This window comes from Macaca nemestrina, chromosome 20 (assembly GCF_043159975.1).
Source record: "Macaca nemestrina isolate mMacNem1 chromosome 20, mMacNem.hap1, whole genome shotgun sequence".
Taxonomy (NCBI): domain Eukaryota; kingdom Metazoa; phylum Chordata; class Mammalia; order Primates; family Cercopithecidae; genus Macaca; species Macaca nemestrina.
In genome coordinates, this window is record NC_092144.1 from 68,150,988 (window position 1) to 68,176,373 (window position 25,386).

Sequence of the window (25,386 nt, forward strand, 5' to 3'; positions counted from 1 at the left end):
GAGCACAAGTTATCCTCCTGTCTCAGCTTCATGAGTAGCTGGGACTACAGGCACATGCCACTGCAACCAGCCATAGCGGGAGGTTTTATTTATTTAATATTTTTTTTTTTTTTTTGAGAGGGAGTCTCGCTCTGTTGCCCAAGCTGGAGTGCAGTGGCGCAATCTCGGCTCACTGCAACCTCCGCCTCCCGGGTTCACGCCATTCTCCTGCCTTAGCCTCCCGAGTAGCAGGGACTATAGGCGCCCGCCACCATGCCCGGCTAATTTTTTGTATTTTTACTGGAGATGGGGTTTCACCGTGTTAGCCAGGATGGTCTCGATCTCCTGACCTCGTGATCCGCCTGTCTCGGCCTCCCAAAGTGCTAGGATTACAGGCGTGAGCCACCATGCCCGGCCTAATTTTTTTTTTTTTTTTTTTGAGACGGAGTCTCACTCTTGTCACCGAGGCTAGAGTGCAGTGGCGTGAGCTCGGCTCATTGCAACCTCTACCTTACCTCCCAGGTTCAATCAATTCTCCTGCCTCAGCCTCCTGAGGAGCTGGGATTACTGGTGCCCACCACCACGCCTGGCTAATTTTTGTATTTTTAGTAGAGACGGGTTAACATCATGTTGACCAGGCTGGTCTCAAACTCCTGGCCTCACGTGATCCGCCTGCCTCGGCCCCCCAAAGTGCTGGGATTATAGGCATAAGCCATTGCACCTGGCAGGTGGGAGGTTTTAATGAACCTCTTTTAGAAATGAAAACTCAGAAGAACAGAAAAGAGTTATGCAGGCCAGAATGTAGTTAGCCAATCTGATCACACAGCTGGATGAAAATCTACGTACCAATTAGAATAAAATGCTTTCTAAGCACAAGTGGAACATTTGCGAACACTGACCAGGTCAAAGAAAAAGTTCAGCAAAGCCCAGACTACAGCCTCTTGACTTCAAGGCAGCAAGTTAAAAGCCAGTAACAGAAAGAAAACCAAATACAAGAAAACAAGTAAAGCAAACCCCTATTTATTTGGAAAAATAAAAACTTGTTTCGCAGTAATTGACAGATCAAAGAAAAAACTTGACAGAAATTAGAAAACACCTAGAACAGGGCAGGCGCAGTGGCTCATGCCTTGTAATCTCAGCACTTTGCGGGGCAGAGGCAGGTGGATCACGAGGTCAGGAGTTCAAGATCAGCCTGGCCAATATAGTAAAACCCCATCTCTACTAAAAATACAAAAATTAGCCAGGCGTGATGGCATGCACCTGTAGTCCCAGCTACTCGCGAGGCTGCGGCAGGAGAATCGCTTGAACCTGGGAGGCAGAGGTTGCAGTGAGCTGAGATTGTGCCACTGACTCCAGTCTGGGTGACAGAGCAAGACTCCGTCTCAAAAAAAAAAAAAAAAAAAAGAAAAAAAAACACCTACAACTACACAATGATAAAAACAGCACATCTCGCCGGACGCGGTGGCTCACGCCTGTAATCCCAGCACTTTGGGAGGCCGAGGCGGGTGGATCACGAGGTCAGGAGATCGAGACCATCCTGGCTAACACGGTGAAACCCCGTCTCTACTAAAAATACAAAAAAAATTAGCCGGGCATCGTAGCGGGCGCCTGTAGTCCCAGCTACTTGGAGGCTGAGGCAGGAGAATGGCGTGAACCCGGGAGGCGGAGCTTGCAGTGAGCCGAGATGGCGCCACCGCACTCCAGCCTGGGCGACAAAGTGAGACTCCCTCTCAAAAAAAAAAAAAAAAAAAAAAAGAAAACAGCACATCTCAAAACACGTGGCAAATGAGAATGCAGAATGCAGCTAACAGTTCCTAGACTGAAAATGCTGGTCTTTAATGCCTGTATTTTAAAAAGAAGGCTCGGTCAGGCATGGTGGCTCACATCTGTAATCCCAGAACTTTTAGAGGCTGAGGTAGGAAGATCACTTGAGGCCAGGAGTTTGAAACCAGCCTGATTATCATAGTAAGACTGTGTCTCTATGAAAGAAAAAAAAAATTAGCTGGGTGTGGTAGTGTCACTGGCCTTTAGTCCTAGGTAGTGGGGAAGCTGAGGCAGGAATATCACTTGGGCCCAGAAGTTCAGGAGTTCAAGGCTGCAGTGAGTCCTGATCACATCACTGCACTCCAGCCTGGGTGACAGAGTAAGACCTCTCTCCAAAAAAAGAAAAAGAAGAAAAAGAAAAAAAAAAAAGGACTAAAGATGAAGTACTGTGGCTCCTGAAGCTTCAGATGGTAGCAAGTCAACAGTCATGGTGTTGAAATGAATGGCAATAACACATTCTGGGATGTGGGTAACGCATAGTGCCCTCAGAATGGTCTTGTTGGCTTCACTGTATGACTGATGATCCCCCAACAATAAACAATCTACTGCTTGTAAACTCATTGGACAAGCCATAAAGTCAAAGTGAGAGACACTCCAGAACAACATGTACCTTATTCCACCACTAGAAAGAAGATTCAGGAGTAAGTCCCACCTTCAACACCTTGTAAGTACAGATAATAAAAAACAGTTTAAACATGTAAAAAATGGGACTTTTTATGTATTTGTACTTTTAGGGCTCATCATTAACTTGATCATAATTGACTAAAAGAAAAGAAGACGGAAGACTAGTGACCTCACTGTTCAATTTACAACTTATGGGACAGAACTATGGACTAAACCAATGGGAGGTGGAAAGAAAGTATTAACAAAAATCACAGCAGAGGCTGGGAGCGGCAGCTCACGCCTATAATCCCAGCACTCTGGGAGGCCGAGGCGGGTGGATCACCTGAGGTCAGGCATTCGAGACCAGCCTGATCAACAAGATGATACCCCGTCTCTACAAAAAACATAAAAATTAGCCGGGCGTGGTGGTGGGCGCCTGTAGTCCCAGCTACGCAGGAGGCTGAGACAGGAGAACCACTTGAACCCAGGAGGCGGAGGTTGCAGTGAGCCGAGATCCTAGCACTGCACTCCAGCCTGGCTGACAGAGCAAGACTCTGTCTCGGGGAAAAAAAAAAATTGCAGCAGAAATTATGGAAACTAAAAACAAGAAACCAGTTGAGAACATGAAGAAAACCAAGTCTGTCATTTGAAAAGACTAATGAAAGACGCCATTAAAAAACAGCAAGAAAAAGGCCAGACATGGTAGCTCATACCTGTAATCCCAACACTTTGGGAGGCTGAGGCAGGTGAACTGCTTGAGGTCAGGAGTTTGAGACCACCCTGGGCAACATAGCGAGACCCCATCTCTGCAAAAAATACCAAAAAAAAAAAAAAAAGCTGGGCGTGCTGGTATGTGCTGCGGTCCCAGCTACTTGGGAAGCTGAGGTGGGACGATTGCTTGAGCCTGGGGGTCAGAGGTTGCAGTGAACTCCAGCCTAGGTGACAGAGCAAGATCCTGTCTCGATAAATAAATAAAATGTTTTAAAAAGCAAAAATGAACAACTAAGTGATATTAATTGTCAGACGGAGGTTTAACTAACAGTGGAAGGTTAGCAAAATGGCAACGTTGGATTTATCCTAGGAATGTAAGGACTAGGAAACACTGGAACATCTATTAATTCCCCATATTACCAGATTAAAGTAGAAGACAACTCCCTTACACCTTATCCCAATACATTCAGAAAGTAATATGAGAAAATCTCACCAAGACACATGATCAAAATACTCTCAGATTCAAGTAATGGATCCTTTAACTCAATAAATTCAAAAAGTACTTTAAGGAAACCTCAGACTCCTAAGGAAAATTCTTCACAATTAGGGTCACAGGGAATTAATGTGAACATCACACCTTAAACATCAGAAAACAGGAAACATCAGAATCATTTACTTTCAAGTCCAGGCCAAGACCTTGGACACTTGCTATGTGCACAGCATTCGGCAGTGATGTGCAGGGGTCAGCCAGTCAGGAGGACCATGCTCCCAGCTGTCACCCCTGGGTGCTGCAAGGACCTCTCCTGTGGAAAGGGCTCCTGAAGCTGCCCTGCCACATGACATGCTTCCTGTTCTGAACCTTCTGCATAGACTGGGGTCTGGCATGGTCTGTGGCCATCCTGTGAAAACAAGAGACTTGAAAGCACCTCCCTGAAGGTTTGTGAAGCGAGGATGCACATGTACAGTTAAAAGAAATAAAACAGGCCGGGCGCGGTGGCTCACGCCTGTAATCCCAGCACTTTGGGAGGCTGAGGCAGGCTGATCACATGAGGCCAGGAGTTTAAGAACAGCCTGGCTGACATGGTGAAACCCCATCTCCAGTAAATATACAGAAATTAGCTGGGCATGGTGGTACACATCTGTAATCCCAGCTACTCAGGAGGCTGAGACACGAGAATTGCTTAAACCCAGGAGGTGGAGGTCGCAGTGAGCCAAGATTGTGCCACTACATTCCAGACCAGGAGATAGAGCAAGACTGTGTCTCAAAATTTAAAAAAAAAGAAAGGAAATAAAAGATAAGATAAATCAGACATATACAGGGTGGTATCATTTATGGAAATTTTTCAGACACATAAAATATTCTCTTATAAATAAAAATACAGCAATGCCTTGGTAAGACACCAGCCAAGACTTCGATTATGTCTCTCTTGGGGGCAGGGAGGCTAACTCACCTTGAGGAACAAAAGGCATGTCCATTTCATCAATAACAGATACTTCCTTTGTTGAAACAAAACTTAACCACCACCAAGAAAGTGAAAACACAACCCATCAAATGGGAGAAAAGATTTATATATGTGTATCTAGAATATAGAAAACTCTTACAATTCAATAATAAAAACACAAAAACCCAACTTTTAGAAATGGGCAAAGGATCGTGTCTTAGTTCAGGCTGCTACAACAAATACGCTGGGTGGCTTAAACAACAGAAATCTATTTCTCACAGTTCTGGAGGCTAGGAGATCCAAAATCAGCGTGTCAGTATGATTGGTTCTGGTGCAAGTCCTCTTCCTGGTTTGCAGATGGCCACCTTCTCAGTGTGCCTTCACAGGGCAGAGCAGGAAGCAGGAGCTCCTGAGAGCTCTCCTGTTTCCTCTTATAAGAGCACTGATTTCATTCAAAAAGATTCTACCCTCGTGACCTCATTACCTCCCACAGGCCTCCTCTTCAAATACCATCACAGTGGGGATAAGGCATCAACACACGAATTCTGAGGGGATACTACATTTTACCCCATATGAGTTCTGAATAGGTATTTCCCCAAAGAAGACATACAAATGGGCAATGAGCACATGAAATGATCAACATCATTAGGTATTAGGGAAATGCTGATCAAAACCATAATGAGACATCACTTTACACTCACTAGTATGTTCAATATTTAAAAACAAAAACAGTAGCAAGTATTGGCAAGGATATGAAAAAACTGGAATCTTTATTCACTGCTGGTGCAAATGTAAAACAGTGTAGCTACTTTGGAAACCAGTCTGATGATTCTCAAAAAGGAAAATATGGAGTTATCACATGATGCAGCTATTCCGCCTGCTATGGGTTCGATATGGTTTGTTTGTCCACACCAAATCTCATGCTGAAATTTAATCCCTACCGTGGTGGTGTGGGGACACGCAGCCTACCGGGAAGGGTTTGGGTCATGGAGGTGGAACCCTCATGAATGGCTTGGTGCTGTTCTCACAGTAGTGAGTTCTTGCTCTCATGAGACTGGATTGGTTCTGGGGGGAATGAATTAGTGCCCCCAACAATAGGCTATTATAAGGCCAGGACATCCCTTGGGTTTGGCTCCCGTTAGTATGTGCCCACTTCCCCTCTGACCTTTTCTGCCATATTTTGATGTAACATAAAAGCCCTCACCAGAAACTAAGCAGAACTATGAGCTGAATAAACCTCTTTTCTTCGTAAATTACCCAGCCTCAGGTATTCCTTTATTGCAACACAAAATGGACTAAGTTTTCGTACCTACACTCTCACGTATCTACTCAAGAAAAAAGCAAAAATATGTCCACAGATAAACTTGTAGATGGATGTTCATGGCAGTGCTATTCATAAAAAACAAAAGAGAGGAAACAATCCAAATAAATGCCCAACAACGGATGAATGGATGAACAGATAAACAAAATGTGATATACCCACACAATGGAATACAACAGCCATAAAAAAAGAATAAAGTACTAATCCCTGTTCTAACACAGATGAATCTTGAAAACATTAAGGTCCATGAAAGAAGCCAGACACAAAAGACCATATATTGTAGGATCTCATTTACATGAATTGTCAAGAACAGGCAAATCTACATAGACAGAAAGTAGGCCAGTTGTTGTCAGGGGCTGGGGGAGATGTGGGGAGAACAGGGATTAACTGCCAATGGGTACAGGTTTCTTTCTGGACTGATTAAAATGTTCTGAAATTAGATGGTGGTTATGGTTGCACAACTCTATGAACACACTAAAAACCACGGAATTGTGCACTTTGAATGGGTGAATCATATAGTATATGAGTATCTCCACAAATCTGTAGTAAGTGCATAGAAGCGTTCAAGAATAGTGCTAGGAATGCTACGCACATGTGCCCTGTAGGCGGGCAAGTCTCCTTCAGCCTGACTTGCAACTCTTTCTCACCTTGGCAGTATTACCCAGAAGGGCATATGGTTGGTTATCTCCAGAGGTGTTAGGTTGTCACAAAGACTGAGGCAGGGGGAGCTGCTAGGATCTGATGAGCCTGGGCTGAGGATACCAGACAGCGTACCATGCTCAGGACCAGCCCACATGATGCCTGACCATCCTGTGGACCAAGGTTCCTGCAGGTAGCCACCTGGGGTACTTGAGAACAGAACATCACATGGGCTATACAAGACATTGGGGGAAGGTGCCTTCCTTTTTAGGAGAAGGAAGCATATAGCAAATCCAGATGCTGCCCTGAATTCATGGACTCATATCCCACTCTAAATTCTCTCTTCTTGTTGAAACTTGGCTATTCCAACTACATCCCTTGCTATAGTCTGAATGTCTGTGTCCCTCCCCAGAATTCATATTGAAATCCTGACTCCCGAACGCATGGCATTAGGAGGTGGGTCTTGTGTGGTGATCATATCATGGAGGTAGGGCCCTCACTATTGGGATCAGTGCACTTAGGAGGCCCCAGAGAGCTCCCTTGCTCCTTCCATCCCATGAGGACGGTTAGAAGGCATCATCTATGAAGCAGAAAGTGAGCAAGGGCACTCACTAGACACTGAATCTTCTAGTGCCTTGATCTTAAGACTTCCCAGCTTCCCGATATGTAAAAAATCAATTTTTGTAGTTCATAAGCTACCCAGTTTATTGCATTTTGTTACAGCAGCCTGAACAGATTAAGACATTGTCAATCGATGAGGGCCTGAGTGCCATCGTGAAGTAACAGATGATCACACGTACACAGGAGAACATCAGGACAGGCTTAAGGAAAATAGTGTAAATTAGGACATTTAATATAAAAATCTCAATTTAATTAGGATTATTTAAAAATATCTATTATTTTTAGCCATACAATGGCAAAAAAAAAAATTATGATTGTGAATATTATTATCTGAGACAGGGTCTTGCTCTGTCACCCAGACTGGAGTGCAGTGGCAAGATCACAGCTCACTGCGGCCTCACCCTCCTCAGCCCAAGCGACCCTCTCACCTCAGCCTGTCAAGCGGCTGGGACTATAAGTGTGTGCCACCATGCTCAGCTAATTTTTTTTTTTTTTTTTTTTCTGTAGAAAGAGGGTCTCACTATGTTGCCCAGGCTAGTCTGGAACTGCTGGCTTCAAGCAGTTCTTCCGCTTAGGCCTCCCAAAGTACTGGGATTACAGGTGTGAGCCACCAACCACACTTGGCCAGTACAAAAATTATGTTGTAAAAAATTCATCTTGATGGTAGCTCACATATTTTGGGGGTTTCCTATTTTCTCCCTCTTCCTCTGACACTCTCCATCACATACACTCTCTGAAGCCCCCAGTATTACTGATTCTCTCCCCAATTTGTCCTCTTCCCTATTGTCATTAGTGGAAGTGATCTCCAATGCTCCCCCGCCCCACCCCACGTCCCCCTGCCCTGCCCTTCCCTTCCCTTCCTTTTTTTTCTGAGACAGAGTTGCACTCTGTTGCAACTGCAGTGGTGTGATCACCGCTCACTACAGCCTCGACCTCTCAGGCGCAGACAATCCTTCCACCTCAACCTCCCAAGTAGCTGGGACTACAGGCATGCACTACCACACCCAGCTAATGTTTTGTTATGTTTTGTAGAGACGGGGCTTTGCCATGTTGTCCAGGCTGGTCTCAAACTCCTGGTCTCAACTTAGACACCTGCCTCGGCCTCCCAAAGTGCTGGGATTACAGGCGTGAGCCACTGTGACCGGCTATCTCCAAGAATTTCTACACACCGAATACTGTCCCAGCACACGCAGAGACTTTAGGAGAGAACTGTTTTGTGTGATAAGTTGCCCCAGTGCTGTTGCAGGTCAGAACACAAGGAGCGACTGACTCATTGCCTGTTGAAAAGACAGCCTGTTTGTCTTGCTGCAACCTGCTTAGTACTTAGAACCTGTTTTCACCAAGGTACTCTCTCTCTTCCTTTCCTAATTAATCCACCTGGTCTGCATCCATTTCCCTAACATTCACTGTTTTAGCCGCATCTACTTATTCTTCACTCACTTCATCCAGTTCCACTGAAGACAGTGAATTCTGACTGTTCTATTTCTCTTATTCCAAACATAGTATCCAACAACTAAATGCTTCCTATGTCTTCTGGGGTAGCCATGCCCAAGCATTTAAAAACAGAAACATGAATTTTTAATACAAATGTCTTTTTTTTATTGATTCTTTACACAAACTTAGGGCTTTAGAATTTTAAAAATTATATGGATATTTGATAATACCAGTAAATTAAGAGTGCACTGCAAAACAGATTATAAACAGTGCACATTACATAAAAATTAACTCAAAATGGATCAGCCTAAACATAAAAGCTAAAACTATAAAACTCTTTTTTTCTCTTCTTTTTTGTTTTTTTTCGAGACGGAGTCTCACTCTGTCGCCCAGGCTGGAGTGCAGTGGTGCGATCTCGGCTCACTGCAAGCTCTGCCTCCCGGGTTCACGCCATTCTCCTGCCTCAGCCTCCCGAGTAGCTGGGACTACAGGCACCTGCCACCATGCCTGGCTAATTTTTTGTACTTTTTTTTTTAGTAGAGACGGGGTTTCACTGTGTTAGCCAGGATGGTCTCGATCTCCTGACCTCATGATCTGCCTGCCTCGGCCTCCCAAAGTGCTGGGATTACAGGCATAAGCCACCACGCCTGGCCCTTTTTTTCTTTCTTAAGAGACAGTGTCTCACTCTTTTGTCCAGCCTAGACTGCAAGGTGCAATCACGGCTCAACACAGCCTCAATCTCATGGGCTCAAGTGATCCTCCCACCTCAGCCTCCTGAGTAGCTGGGACCACAGGTGCACACCATCACACCTAATGTTTTTTTTTTTTTTTTTTTTGAGAAAGAGTCTCACTCTGTCTCAGGTTGGAGTACAGTGGCATGATCTCAGCTCACTGCAACCTCCACCTCCTGGGCTCAAGCGATTCTCTTGCCTCAGCCTCCTAAGTGGCACACACCACCATGCCCAGCTAATTTTTGTATTTTTAGTAGACAGGGTTTCACCATGTTGGCCAGGTTGGTCCCAAACTCCTAACTTCAAGTGATCTGCATGCCTCAGCCTCCCAAAGTGCTGGGATTACAGACATGAGCCACCACACCAAGCCTAAATTTTTTTTTTTTGGTAGAGATGAGGTCTCACTCTATGGGCCAGGCTGGTCTTGAACTCCTGGGCTCAAGCAATCCTCCCACCTCAGCCTTCCAAAGTGCTGGGATTACAGTTGTGAGCCACCACGCCTGGCCTAACACTTTTTTTTTTTTTTTTTTTTCCTGAGAGATAGTCTCGCTGTGTTGCCCAGACTGAAGTGCAGTGGAGTGATCTCAGTTCACTGCAACCTCCTCCTCCCAGGTTCAAGCGATTCTCCTGACTCAGCCTCCCGAGTAGCTAGGATTACAGGCATGCACCACCACGCCCAGCTAATTTTTGTATTTTCAGTAGAGATGGGGTTTCTGCATGTTGGTGAGGCTAGTCTTGAACTCCTGACCCAAGGTGATCAGCCTGCCTTGGCCTCCCAAAGTGCTGCGATTATAGGCACGAGCCACCGTACCTGGCCTGGCCTAACGCTCTTGGACGGGAGCAGTGGCTCATGCCTGTAATCCCAGCACTTTGGGTGGCTGAGACAGGTGGATCACTTGAGCTCAGGAATTCGAGACCAGCCTGGGTAACACAGTGAAACCCCATCTCTACTAAAAATACAAAAACTAGCCAGACATGGTGGCACGCACCTGTCGTCCCAGCTACTTGGAAGGCTGAGGCAGGAAGATCACTTGAGCCCAGAAGGCAGAGGTTGCAGTAAGCTGAGATCATGCTGCTGCATTCCAGCCTGGGCAACAGAGTAAATACCTGTCTCAAAAAAAAGAAAAAAGAAAAAAGAAAAAAAATTAAATTTAAATTAAAAAAAAAAAACAACTTTGTGGTTCAAAGAATATCACCAAGAAAGTTAAAGGCAACCCACAGAATGGGAGAAAATATTTGCAAATCACATATAGGATAAGGGACTAGTATTCAGAATATAAGTGTCACAATTCGATAATTAAAAAAAACTCAGGCCAGGCGCGGTGGCTCCCGCCTATAATCCTAGCACTTTGGGAGTCCGAGGCAGGCGGATCACGAGGTCAGATCAAGACCATCCTGGCTAACACGGTGAAACCCATCGCTACTAAAAATACAAAAAATTAGCCAGGCATGGTGGCATGCGCCTGTAGTCCCAGCTACTCAGGAGGCTGAGGCAGGAGAATCGCTTGAACCCGAGAGGAGGAGGTTTCAGTGAGCTGAGATCGCACCACTGCTCTCCAGCCTGGGCAACAGAGGGAGACTCTGTCTCAAAAAACAAAAACAAAAAAACCACAAAACTCATTTAATAAATGGACAAAAGGTCTGAATAGACAATATTCAATAAATAAAAATGCTCAATATCATTAACCATCAGAGAAATTAAAATCTTTTTTTTTTTTTTTTTGAGACAGGGCCTTGCCCTGTCTCCTAGGCTGGAGTGCAGTGGCACGATCTCGGCTCACTGCAATCTCCACCTTCAGGGCTCAAGCGAGCCTCCTGTCACAGCCTCCTGAGTAGCTAGGACTACAGGCATGTGCCACCACACTTGGCTAATTTTTGTATTTTTTGATAGAGATGGGGTTTTACCATGTTGCCCAGGCTGATCTTGAACTCCTGGGCTCAAGCCAGTCCCCTGCCTTGGCCTCCCAAAGTGCTGGGATTACAGGCATGAGCCACTACATCTGGCCAAAATATAAATCTAAACCACAATAAGATACAACTTCACACCCAGTAAGATAGCTGTAATCAGTTCTACTCCTAGGTAGCTATCCCAAAAGAAATTAAAACATGTACTCTTGGCTGGGCAGTGGCTCATGCTTGTAATCTCAGAACTTCCGGAGGCCAAGGCAGGCAGATTGCTTGAGCCCAGGAGTTCGAGACTAGCCTGGGCAACATGGCGAACCCTCTTCCATACAAAAAATACAAAAATTAGCCAGGCATGGTGATGCACACCTGTAGTCCCAGCTACTCAGGAGGCTGAGGTGGGAGGATCGCTTGAGCCAGAAGCAAAGGCTGCAGCGAGCTGTGGTCGTGCCACTGCACTCTAGCCTGTGTGACAAAGTGAGACTCCATTTCAAAAAAAAAAAAAAAAAAGTGGAAACAATTAAATGTCCATCAACAGATGAATGGATAAGCAAAATATGTTCTGTCTACACAATGGAATATTCTTTTTTTTTTTTGAGACAAAGTCTCACTCTCTCACATAGGCTGGAGTGCAGCGTGAGCTACCATGCCCGGCAACAATGGAGTATTCTTCACATGCTGGCCAGGCATGGTGGCTCACTCCTGCAATCCCAGAAGTTTGGGAAGCCGAGGTGGGTGGATCATTTGAGGTCAGGAGTTCAAGACCAGCCTGACCAACATGGTGAAACTCTGTCTCTATCTAAAAAATACAAAAAAATTAGCCGGGCATAGGTTGGACAAGGTGGCTCACACCTGTAATTCCAGCACTTTGGGAGGCCGAGAAGAGTGGATCACCTGAGGTTGGGAGTTCGAGACCAGCCTGACCAACATGGAGAAACCCCACCTCTACTAAAAATACAAAATTAGCTGGGTATGGTGGCACATGCTTATAATCCCAGCTACTCAGGAGGCTGAGGCAGGAGAATCACTTGAACCAGGAGGCGGAGGTTGCAATGAGTCGAGATTGTGCCATTGGACTCCAGCCTGGGCAACAAGAACAAACTTCCATCTCAAAAAAAAAAAAAAAAAATTAGCCAGGTGTGGTGGCCCTCGCCTGTAATCCCAGCTACTGGGGAGGCTGAGGCAGGAGAATTGCTTGAACCTGGGAAGTAGAGTTTGCAGTGAGCCCAGATAGCTCTACTGCACTCCAGCCTGAGTGACAGAGCAAGACTCCATCTCAAAAAAAAAAAGATCCATGCTACAACATGAAACATTTTCCTAAGAGTAAGAAGTCACATACAAAAGACCACATATTGTAGGCTATTTACATGAAATGTCCATAATAGGCAAATCTATCAGACAGAAAGTAGATTAGTGATTAGCTAGGGCTGGAAGGGATGGGAAAGATGGGGGAGTAACTGCTAATGGTATGGGTTTTCTTTTTCAGGGGTGATGAAAACACTCGAAGACTGACTGTGGCAATGGATATACAAGTTAGTTAAAATAATTAAAAAACCACTGAATTGTACACTTAAAAGTGTAAATTGTACGCTATGTGAATTATATTTCAATAAAGCTATTTAAAAGAGTAACTATGTGTCGAGTCTGTAAGGGTCAGAATCCCTGGTCTAGACCCCATCTGCCATATTTCCGGTATTTTAGGACTTTATGAGGGAAATAACAGTCCTTGCAGGGCTGTGCTGAGTTCATGTAGACTTCCATTCCCTGGCACTCACCTCTGAAAGGCAGAGGGATCCACTCAGGCCAGGTGCGTGGATACTTGACATCGATGGCCGCTGGACATTAGCCATTTACGCCCATCCACACGGCTCCAGCCATCTCTGTGGAACACCCATAATAATGTTTACTTTACTTGTTCACAACTTTTTAACAAAAATAAATCATTTACCAACTTGACTCCCATCCTGATAAAGTCAGTCACGTGATTACAAGTGCGATAGTCTGATTCCATTTTGGATGGTTGCTGACAGCTTTCAAGCCCCCACCCCTTTCTCTTTCTCCCTCTCATCTGGGCATGCTAACAAGAAAGTATGAATGTTTCCTCCTTGGTGCCAGCAGGAAGTTCAAACTATGCAAGCCCCAACCCCAACCCCAATATCTAATCACAAAGAAAGCCCAGCCAAGGCCGGGTGCACTGGCTTACACCTGTAATCCCAGCACTTTGGGAGGTCAAGGCAGGAGAATCGCTTGAGCCTAGGAGTTCAAGGCCAGCTTGGACAATGTAGTGAAACGCCTTTAGCCAGGCGTGATGGTGCATACCTGAAGTCCCAGCTACTTGGGAGTCCAGGAGCTCAAGGCTGCAGTGAGCTGTGATTGTGCCACTGCACTCCAGCCTGGGTGAGACAGCAAGACCTTGTCTCAAAAAAGAGAAAACAAAAACTAACAAAAATTATATAGTATCGGCCGGGCGCAGTGGCTCACGCCTGTAATCCCAGCACTTTGGGAGGCCGAGGCGGGTGAATCACGAGATCGGGAGATCGAGACCGTCCTGGCTAACATGGTGAAACCCTGTCTCTACTGAAAACTTCAAAAAATTAGCCGGGCGTGGTAGCGGGCGCCTGCAGTCCCAGCTACTCGGGAGGCTGAGGCAGGAGAATGGCGTGAACCTGGGCATTGGAGCTTGCAGTGAGCTGAGATCGTGCCACTGCACTCCAGCCTGGGCGACAGAGCGAGACTCCGTCTAAAAAAAAAAAAAAAAAAAAAAAAAAATTATATAGTATCAACTTGAAAAAGTTTACTCAAGACCTCAAAGGGCATTTGAGTAAGTGAGGAGCTAGACCAGGTACACAGATGAAAGGGCCAGGTACTGAAACCAGGACAACTCTCACTAGACCCGTAAAAGCAATGCCTTCCAAGCAAATCTCTGGAATAATTTTACTGAAGCATGACAAAATTCACATTGAAGACGACAGCTCCTGAATATCCATGACAACTCCTTAAAAAACAAAAGGAAGAGAAGAAGAAGAGCTGGGAGTAGTTGTTTTGCCAAAACTCAAGGCTTCTCCTTAAAGTTCCAGTAAGCAAGCAACCCAGTGAAGGTACAGGAAGGACAGAGCCCCAAACAGACTTGGAGGCATATAATAATTTAGAAGGTGGGAAAGGTGGCCTCACACATTAGCACAAGTAAGTATATCTCTTGCTGTCTTTTCGGACGGAAAAATAATTACAATTCCAAATTCACTCACACTCGCCCACATGCTTATAAGACCTACATAGTATGTGAGAAAAAAATTTTTTTGAATGATTAGAAATATAGAACTAGGCTAGGCGCAGTGGCTCACGCTTATAATCCCAGGACTTTGGGATGCCGAGGCAGGTGGATCACCTGAGGTCAGGAGTTCGAGATCAGCCTGGCCAACACAGTGAAACCCTGCCTCTACTAAAAATACAAAAATTAGCTGGGCATGGGGGCAGGTGCCTGTAATCTCAGCTACTCGGGAGGCTGAGGCAGGAGAATTGCTGGAACCCAGGAGGTGATGCTTGCAGTGAGCCGAGATTGTGCCACTGCACTCCAGCCCGGGCAACAACAGTGAAATTCCGTCTCAAAAAAAAAAAAAAAAAAAAAAGAAAAAGAAATATAGAACTACATCTTTGAGTTATCAGAGTAGAAAAATGTTGTTGTTGTTGTTTTGTTTGTTTTTTATCAGATGGAGTCTCGCTGTGGCCCAGGCTGGAGTGCAGCGGTGTGATGACGACTCACTGCAACCTCCACCTCCTGGGTTCAAGTGATTCTCTTGCCTCAGCCTCCTGAGTAGCCAGGACTACATGTACCTGCCACCACATGCAGCTAATTTTATATCTATATCTATATCTATCTACCTATCTATTTTTTTTGAGACAGAGTCTCGTTCTGTAGCTGGGCTGGAGTGCAGTGGCACGATCTCGGCTCACTGCGACCTCCGCCTCCTGGTTTCAAGCGACTCTCGTGCCTCAGCCTCCCAAGTAGTTGGGATTACAGGCATGCGCCACCACACTCAGGTAATTGTTTATATATATATATATATTTTTTTTGAGACGGAGTCTCTCTCTGTCACCCAGGCTGGAGTGCAGTGGCCGGATCTCAGCTCACTGTAAGCTCCGCCTCCCAGGTTTACGCCATTCTCCTGCCTCAGCCTCCCGAGTAGCTGGGACTACAGGCACCCACTACCTCGCCCGGCTAGTTTTTTGTATTTTTTAGTAGAGACGGGGTTTCACCGTATTAGCCAGGATGGTCTCGATCTCCTGACCTTATGATCCACCCGTCTCGGCCTCCCAAAGTGCTGGGATTACAGGCTTGAGCCACCGCGCCCGGCAATTGTTTATATTTTTAATAGAGATGGGGCTTCACCAAATTGGCCAGGCTGATCTCGAACTCCTGACCTCAGGAGCCATAGCGCACAGCCAAGAATTTGTTTTGTTGTTTTTTTTTAAAGAGACAGAATTGGCCGGGCGCGGTGGCTCAAGCCTGTAATCCCAGCACTTTGGGAGGCCGAGACGGGTGGATCACGAGGTCAGGAGATCGAGACCATCCTGGCTAACACGGTGAAACCCTATCTCTACTAAAAAATACAAAAAACTAGCCGGGCGAGGTGGCGGGCGCCTGTAGTCCCAGCTACTCGGGAGGCTGAGGCAGGAGAATGGCGTAAACCCGGGAGGCGGAGCTTGCAGTGAGCTGAGATCTGGCCACTGCACTCCAGCCTGGGCGACAGAGTGAGATTCTGTCTCAAAAAAAAAAAACAAAAAAAAAACAAGAGACAAAGTCTTGCTTTGATGCCCAGGCTTCAATGCAGTAGCATGATCATGGCTCACTGCAATCTTGAACTCCTGGACTCAGCAGCTATGACCATAGGAGTATGCCATCACATCTGGCTGTATTTTACTTTTACCTTACCTTACCTTACTTTACTTTAACTTTTTACTTTATTTTAATTTTTTTGAGACTGAGTCTTGCTCTGTCGCCCAGGCTGGAGTGTTGTGGCACGATCTTGGCTCATTGCAAACCCTGCCTCCTGGGTTCACACCATTCTCCTGCCTCAGCCTCCCTAGTAGCTGGGACTACAGGCGCCCTCCCCCATGTCTGGCTAATTTTTTGTATTTTTAGTAGAGACGGGGTTTCACCGTGATAGCCAGGATGGTCTCGATCTCCCAACCTCGTGATCTGCCCGCCTTGGCCTCCCAAAGTGCTGGGATTACAGGCGTGAGCCACCACGCCCAGCCATTTTTTTTTTAAATGTTTTGCCGAGATTGGGTCTCATTATGTTGCCCAGGCCGGTTTCAAACTCCTGAGCTCAAGTGATCCTCCAGCCTCAGACTCCCAAAGTGCTGGGATTAAGGCATGAGCCACTGCATCAAGCCAAAAAAATTTTTTTCTTCCCTTTTTTTTTTTTTTTGAGACAGTGTCTCACTCTGTCACCCAGGCTGGAGTGTAGTGGCATGACCTCGGCTCACTGCAACCTCCGCCTCCTGGGTTTAAGCGATTCTCCTGCCTCAGCCTCCCGAATAGCTTGGATTGCATGTGCCTGCCACCACACCCGCCTAATTTTTATATTTTTAGTAGACACAGGGTTTCACCATGTTGGCCAGGCTGGTGTTGAACTTATGACCTCATGTCATCTGCCTGCCTCAGCTTTGCAAGGTGCTAGGATTATAGGCGTGAGCCACCGCGCCAAGCCAAAGAATTTCTTAAACAACTAATAAAAGTAACAAAACATAAAGAAAAAGATTTGAAACATCTTACTATATCAAAATGAGTAATACATCATGAACATAAAAGAACATTCAAAGTACCATCTCTAGAATGGCTTATCAATTACAGAAGGGAAAAAGTGGAGGATCCCGGCGAGAGCACTTTAACCACATGACAGAAGTCTGATCACCACCAGCCTCACATGCTTCCTGACATGACACACCAAGAAGAACATGATGTCACTCAGACAATGCCCTGCCGAAGATGAGAGTCTGAATTTAATATTGGGAACATCAACTGAACATCAAGTGACAATCTACACAACCACCAGCTGGGTCTTTTAAAAATATATTAATTTCATGAAAAAAAAAAAAAAAGAAAGGGGAGTGCCATTCAAGGTTGAGGGAGACTAAAATAACATGACAAGTAAATGTAACACAGGATCCTGGATCAAAAGAAATACCCAAAAAATCATACAAACTATATCAGCTACATACAAACTATATCAGACAAGAGTTCTGTATCGATAATAAAGTACCTGGGGCCAGGCGCAGTGGCTCACTCCTGTAATCCCAGCACTGTGGGAGGCCGAGGTAGGCAAATCATTTGAGGTCAGGAGTTGAAGACCAACCTGGCCAACGTGGCAGAACCCCATGTCTACTAAAAAGACAAATATTAGCTGGGCATAGTGGCACAACGCCTGTAATTCCAGCTACTCGGCAGGCTGAGGCAGGAAAATCACTTGAGCCTGGGAGGTGGAGGTTGCAGTGAGCCAAGATTGCACCACCGGACTCTACCCTGGATGACGGGGTAAGATTCTATCTTTGGCCGGGCGTGGTGGTTCACGCCTGTAATCCCAGCACTTTGGAAGGCTGAGGTGGGCGGATCACGAGGTCAGGCGATCGAGACCATCCTGGCTAACACAGTGAAATCCCATCTCTACTAAAAATACAAAAAATTAGCTGGGCATGATGGCGGGCGCCTGTAGTTCCGGCTACTCAGGAGGCTGAGGCAGGAGAATGGTGTGAACCCAGGAGACAGGGTTTGCAATGAGCGGAGATCGTGCCATTACACTCCAGCCTGGGCCAGACTCCATCTCAAAAAAAAAAAAAAAAAAAAAAAAGAGAACCCTATGTCAGAGGTGTTTGAACCAAAGCAAACCTCCATCTTAAATGGGGACTGGGTAAAATAAGGCTGAGACCTACTGGGCTGCATTTCCAGACAGTTAAGGCATTCTAGGACACAGGATGAGACAGGAGATTGGCAAAAGATACAGGTCATAATGACCTTGTTGATAAAACAGCTGGCAGTAAAGAAGGCAGCTAAAACCCACCAAAACCAAGACGGCGACGAGCGTGACCTCTAGCCCTGCTCCCACTAGCACCATGACAGTTCACAAATGTCATAGTAACATCAGAAGTTACCCTACATGGCCTAAAAATGGTAGGCATGAATAATCCACCCCTTGTTTAGCACAGAATCAAGAAATAACCATAAAAATGGGCAACCAGCAGTTCTTGGGGCTGCTCTATCTATAGAGTAGCCATTCTTTTATTCCTTTACTTTCTTAATAAACTTGCTTTCACTTTACTCTGTGGACTCGCCCTGAATTTTCTTTCCCAAGATATAAGAACCCTTTCTTGGGGTATAGCTCCGGTCCCCCTTTCTGGTAACACCTATGCATGTGTTTGAGGCAGGGAGAAGAGAAAGCTGATGTGGCAAAAAGTGTTAATAATTTGAGAATCTGGATGGTTTTACAAGTGTTAAACTATTCCTGCAACTTTTATGCAACTGTGGAACTTTTCAAAATGAAAAGCTGGGTGAAGAGAGAGGGAAACAAGCAGTGGAATAGAGGAAAGTCACTTGCTGTGGGAAAAGAAAAACAGACAAAAGCTGGGTATTCAAAACGTACTTTAACAAGCCCAAGTTCCAACAGCCAAATTTTTTTACTTGGCAAAAAATAAGGGACCTTTTCGGGCTGATGGTAATTTTAATAAAGGTTTAGGTTGCATTTGTCAAAACTCATCAATGGTACAGTGAAGATCTGTGCATTTCACTGAAAGTCAATTTTGGCTCAAAAAATTTTAAAAAGCACTATTGAACTCTAATTCATGGTAAGCATAGTGAGCTGTCTGAGGGAGAAGTGTTGTGATATATGCGGCTTACTTTGACATGTTGCCAAAAATAGGTGGATTAATGGATGGCTGAAAGGATGGACAGAAGGAAAGGTAAGGGATACAGTAAATTCAGCAGATGTTAACGGGGTCTTTCACTGCACGAGTCTTTCAGCTTCTCTATCTAAACCAACATTTTCTGTCATAAAATATTGAGACTGGGAGAGTGCACAAAGGAAATAAGCCACTAAACCAAAGAAAAAGACAGCGAAATGGTCACTAAACAGGTGCAAAAATACGGCCCTCACTGAGAACTGCGGTAAAACATGATTTTGCAATATCAAATGGAAAAACACACAGGTGATCTAACACCTGCGAGACTGAAAGGGGAAGCAGCTCAGCCCCCTGGCTCACGGCCACCAATTCAGCCGGAGGCCGACCCAAGCCTACACTGCCCCTCCCACCAGCCAGTAGAAAAGCGGTAGACTCGGGGGTTACCCCAGGGACGGACCAGGACCCCAGCAGGCGCGGCAAAACTGTCTCTATGGTAGGGCGGGCTAGAGATGCGAGCACGGAACTCACGGGTGACTCTAAGGAAAGAGCGGGGGCGTCCAGACCAGCCCGGGAGCGACCTCGCCCTCAGAGGAGTGACCCCAATCGCCACAGAGCGTCCCCACCCGCCAGGACAACTACGCCCCCGGCCAGACCCTCGCCCTAGCGAGCCCGACATGCCCACTACCCACGTGAAACCCACCCGCGGACGCGCCCCTCGCCTCCCCACAAGGACCCGGCGGGCCTCCACCCGCCAAGCCGTCCCCCCGGGGGAAACGAAGCCAGCGCAGGGCTCTGAGATGTGTCGGCACTTACAGTTGGCGGCCGGCGGCAGCCATGTTCGGGCGATGGCGATTGCGCTTGCGCGGCTGCCGGGACACGGATGTGCGCGTGCGCGGAGTCCCCGGGCTTCCCCAGCCCAACGCTGGAGCTGCCGCGGGTACTGGGTTATTAGCCCCGTGGACTTGCCTGGGGGCGGACGCGCAGGAGTTTACTTTCTCCTATGGCCTCCGCTGATTTTTAACCCGATGCTATCATTATTTTGTTATAGAGCCTTCCTTTTACTTACTGCATAATTTCCTAAAATATTTCTATATCTATAACCTTTTTTTTGAGATAATGTTAAAATTCAGAATAAGTACACTCATTATTCATTGGCAATATAATTATTTACTGGGTGCGTGGCTCAAGCCTGTAATCCCAGCATTTTGGGAGGACTAATTTGTTAAAATGACTAGATCTAAGAAATGTAAACAAAGCCAGTAACTTTCCTCTGTAGTAACAGCCGGTTGAAAATGAAAACTACACATTGTTTTCATTCTTTCAGTGATTCTCTTAAACTTTAGCATGGGAAAATTGTAAGCCTAAATATTTAGTGGCAGGGAAGAGAGAAATTGTGGTATGAGAAAAGGAGCAATAGGGGGTGATTAAAACAAACGGACTGGGCTCACCTAAGGTCAGGAGTTCCAGACCAGCCTGGCCAACATGGGGAAACCCCGTCTCCACCAAAAATACAAAAATTATCCAGGCGTGGTGGCAGGCGCCTGTAATCTCAGCTCCTCGCGAGGCTGAGGTAAGAGAATCGCTTGAACCCGGGAGGCAGAGGTTGCAGTGAGCGGAGATCGCACCATCACACTCCAGCCTGGGGGACAAGAGAGAGACTTCATCTCAAAAGAAAAAAAAAAGACTAACATATATACAAGATGGACAGTTCTCCAAAAACTGAGTGCAAAAAGTAAACTGTGCACTTATCCACATGATACAATTTACGTGGAAATAAAAGACACAAAATCTCTATGTTATACAGAGATTCATACATAAGTAGTAAAGTAACAATAACATGGACTAGATAGATTGCCCAACCTCAAGAAAGTAGCACCTGAGGGGAGAGAGGGGAAAGAGTTGGGGAAGAGACAAAGTTACACCTGTGATGCTTGATATGAAAAAACAAATCAAAATCTGAAAATCTGACTATATGTTAACACAGGTAAAATCTCGATACATGGATGTCATCTTTATTATTTATATATTATTCTATTACTCTCCAAACCTCTCCGCAGGTTGAAATACTTCACAATTTTGAAATGAAAATTGGAAAAAAAATTGTAATCCAGAATAGTGATTAAATTGTCACTCACAATAGTGATGCTGGGAGCAACTTGGAAATCAATTAGCAAAAGCAATAAAGGATTTTCATGAAGAAAATACAAAAACCTCATTAACAGACCTAAAGTTAAGTTCAGAACACACTGACATATTATTCCTGAATGGAAAGGTTTTTTTTTTGTTTTTTTTTGTTTTTTTTTTTTTTTTTTGAGACGGAGTCTCACGCTGTTGCCCAGGCTGGAGTGCAGTGGTGCGATCTCGGCTCACTGCAAGCTCCGCCTCCCGGGTTCCCGCCATTCTCCTGCCTCAGCCTCCTGAGTAGCTGGGACTACAGGCGCCCGCCACCGTGCCCGGCTAATTTTTTGTATTTTTTTTTTTAGTAGAGACGGGGTTTCACTGTGGTCTCGATCTCCTGACCTTGTGATCCGCCCGCCTCGGCCTCCCAAAGTGCTGGGATTACAGGCTTGAGCCACCGCGCCCGGCCTGGAAAGTATTTTTTTAAAATTTCTCCATGAAGGCCTACATATTTTTTTAAAGTATTAAAATATCAGACCGGGCACAGTGGCTCACGCCTGTAATCCTAACACTTTGGGAGGCCAGGCTGGGGGAATCACCTGAGGTCAGGAGTTCAAGATGAGCCTGGACGACATGGTAAAACCCCATCTCTAAAAATATAAAAATTGGCTGGGCATGGTGGCTCACGCCTGCATTCCTAGCACTCGGTCTCAAAAAAAAAAAAAAAAAAAAGATCTTCACAAAACTACTAAACAAAATTATAGCAGTTCCAATTCAAAGACTCCCCCCGCCGCCCCTGCCAGCTCACAGAACAAAACAACTTAAAGATCATACAAGGCCGGGCGCGGTGGCTCACGCCTGTAATCCCAGCACTTTGGGAGGCCGAGGCGGGCGGATCACAAGGTCAGGAGATCGAGACCACGGTGAAACCCCGTCTCTACTAAAAATACAAAAAATTAGCCGGGCGCGGTTGTGGGCGCCTGTAGTCCCAGCTACTCGGGAGGCTGAGGCAGGAGAATGGCGTGAACCCGGGAGGCGGAGCTTGCAGTGAGCCGAGATCGCGCCACTGCACTCCAGCCTGGGCTGGGCGACAGAGCGAGACTCCGTCTCAAAAAAAAAAAAAAAAAAAAAAAAAAGATCATATAAAAAGTCCAACAGTATCTGGTTAAAATAGTCAGAGGCCGGATACGGTGGCTCACGATTATAATCCCAGCACTTTGGGAGGCCGAGGTGGGTAGATCACTTAAGGTCTGGAATTCAAGACCAGCCTAGTGAACATGGTGAAACCCACCTGTACTAAAATTACAAAAATTAGCCAGGTGTGGTGACGGGCACCTGTAATCCTAGCTACCCAAGAGGCTGAGGCAGGAGAATTGCCTGAACCTGGGAGGCGGAGGTTGCAGTGAGCTGAGATCGCACCACTGCACTCCAGCCTGGGTGACAACGCGATACTCTGTCTCCAAAAAAAAAAAAGTCAGGCACCCTTTATTAGATACTAAAATGTACCATATTAAGCAGATGGGCTAAAACAGGCACTAAAACACACAAATATCAGAAGAATAGAAGAGTATGAAAGAAGAGATGAGTAAAAGTAATCATCTAGTAATAAAGTTAACAATAAAGCATAACATCATTAATAACAACAAGGGTGTTTTTTCTGTTCAGTGGCAAAGAGAAATCCTTAGTGCTGGCCGGGCGCGGTGGCTCAAGCCTGTAATCCCAGCACTTTGGGAGGCTGAGATGGGCGGATCACGAGGTCAGGAGATCGAGACCATCCTGGCTAACACGGTGAAACCCCGTCTCTACTAAGAAATACAAAAAACTAGCCGGGCGAGGTGGCGGGCGCCTGTAGTCCCAGCTACTCGGGAGGCTGAGGCCGGAGAATGGCGTGAACCCGGGAGGCGGAGCTTGCAGTGAGCTGAGATCCGGCCACTGCACTCCAGCCTGGGTGACAGAGCGAGACTCCGTCTCAAAAAAAAAAAAAAAAAAAAAGAAATCCTTAGTGCTAAGTATTGTGCTGGCACAAGTGTATATTCTTTTTTGTAGTTTTTGAGACTGGGTCTCACTCTGTCCTCCAGGCTGGAGTGCAGTGACAAGATCTCAGCTCACTGCAACCTCCACCTCCCACGTTCAAGTGATTCTCCTGCCTCAGCCTCCAGAATAGCTGGGATTATAGGCGCACACCACCACACCCAGCTAATTTTGCTATTTTTAGTAGAGACGGGGTTTCACCTTTTTGGCCAGGCTGGTCTCGAACTCCTGACCTCAGGTGATCCACCCACCTCAGCCTCCCAAAGTGTTGGGATGACAGGCGTGAGACACTGCGCCCGGCCACAAGTGTATATTCTTCTAGGTCACAGGTAGGCTATCTTTTTCTGTAAAAAGCACAGTAATAAATATTTTCAGCTTTGCAGACCATAAGGTCTCTGCCATGACTACCCAACTCTGCCAGATAGCAGCCTAGATAATACTAAACAAACGAGTGTGACTGCATTCCAATAAAACTTTACAGAAACAGAAGGCCCACTGAGGCCATTGTTTGCCAATCCTTGTTCAGGAATTATGTGTTTGTTCTTGGGGTAGGAGATTTTCTACATCAAGATAAGCATCCCAGAAGTCATTTACAAAAATGACTTTTTTTTTTTTTTCTTAGGGATGGAGTCTTTGTTGTCTAGGATGTAGTCCAGTGACATGATCATAGCTCACTGCAGCCTTGACCTCATGGGCTCAAGCAATCCTCCCATCTCAACCTCCCCAGTTGCTGGGGCTACAGGTGTACACCACCATGCCTCTAATTTTTTTAGTAGAGATGGGGTCTCACTATTTTACCCAGGCTGCTCTCAAACTCCAGGGCTCAAGTAATCCTCAGCCTCCCAAAGTGCTGGGGTTACAGGCATGAGCCACCTTGTCTGGCCAACATATGTGATCTTTTTCCGTTTTTTGTTTTTTGTTTTTTTTTTTTTGATAGTCTAGCTCTATAGCCCAGGCTGCAGTGCAGTGGCGTGATCTCGGCTCACTGCAGCCTCCAACCTCTGCATCCCCGGTTCAAGCGATTCTCCTGTCTCGGCCTTCCCAGTAGCAGAGATTATAGGCCCGTGCCACCAAGCGTGGCTAATTTTTGTATTTTTAGTAGAGACGGAGTTTCACCATGTTGGCCAGGCTGGTCTTGGACCCCTGAGCTCAGGCAATCCGCCCGCTTGGGCCACCCAAAGCGCTGGGATTACAGGCGTGAGCCATAGTTGTTGCTTCTTTAATGGTGCACTCAAGGCATTTTGTTGCTGGCTCAACACCCCTTTCAGGCCTTCACTGACCTATGCCACACGGCACTTGCGCCCAGGGATAAAGAGCCGGATCAGCTTCTGCTCACCCCAGTCCTCTTGCCAGAAAGGCCCTCTGGCCTTTGTCCAGTTGCTGGACGCTGCCTCTTCTTTCTGGTTGGTCTCCTCCTCCAGGAGGCATTCGCGAACGCCCCAGTGGAGCCACACGGTCCATGCCTCTTCCACTTATTTCCCCAGGGCTTACATTCCACAACTACTAAATCAACACCGACAGACTCATAAGCAGCCCCTTCCTCGTCCTTTTTTCCCTCCGGAGCTCGGGAACGTCTGCCGGGGATGAGGGGGACTCGCAGACCACCCCCCGCCAGGCGGAGGTTGGGGGCCGTCACCTGGCCAGGTGTCCGGGGACCGGCTCGGGCGGCTGACACCGCAGTCCACGAGAAGCCAGGAGGATGCTTGGACTGTGGGCAGGATCGCTGGCAGGGGAGGCCCTGCCCGGAAGGCAGGATTTGGGGACGATCCCCATTCCTACCAGCCGCAGACGCGGAGCGCACAGGAGTCGCCGCAGCCCCAGCCCGTGCACCCACAGGGGAGCCGAGGCCGCGACTCCGGGCCTGTTGGCCGGAACCCGCAGCTGTGTCCCGGGCTGTCCAGGTTGCGGCTACCCCTTAGAGCCCCCGGCCCCGCACTACTCTGCGGTGGCTTGGACACTCTGGGTCATCACGCCCCTCCGCCAAGGCGGACGCCGGACCCTCCGCTGCACATGCGCGCCCACTGCGGCGCAGTCGCTGCGCATGCGTATGCTTCCACCGCCTCCATCTCCCAGAAAACCCCGCGATGTAGTGCTCCACCGCTTCCTTCCTCAGGTTGCGTTAGCCGCGACGATGGCG

At 46.6% G+C, this 25,386-nt stretch overlaps 1 protein-coding gene across 9 annotated transcripts in view; it reads right to left on the minus strand.

Moving 5' to 3' along the window:
• Positions 1-25,118, minus strand: part of LOC105488063 (zinc finger protein 329) — a 37,291-nt gene extending 12,173 nt beyond the window's left edge. For 3 of the 9 annotated variants that reach the window (XR_011618004.1, XM_011751752.3, XM_011751753.3), the window contains exons 1-2: positions 19,914-20,108; positions 12,983-13,087 (exon numbers count right to left, since the gene is read on the minus strand). The gene's annotated coding sequence lies outside the window, so the exon portion shown is untranslated. Of the gene's footprint in view, positions 1-5,872; positions 7,341-12,982; positions 13,088-19,913; positions 20,111-24,529 lie in introns of those variants that run through there. The other 6 variants (XM_071088114.1, XM_071088113.1, XM_071088112.1 and 3 more) reach the window with 5 other exon arrangements.
• Between the last annotated feature and the right edge of the window lie 268 nt (positions 25,119-25,386).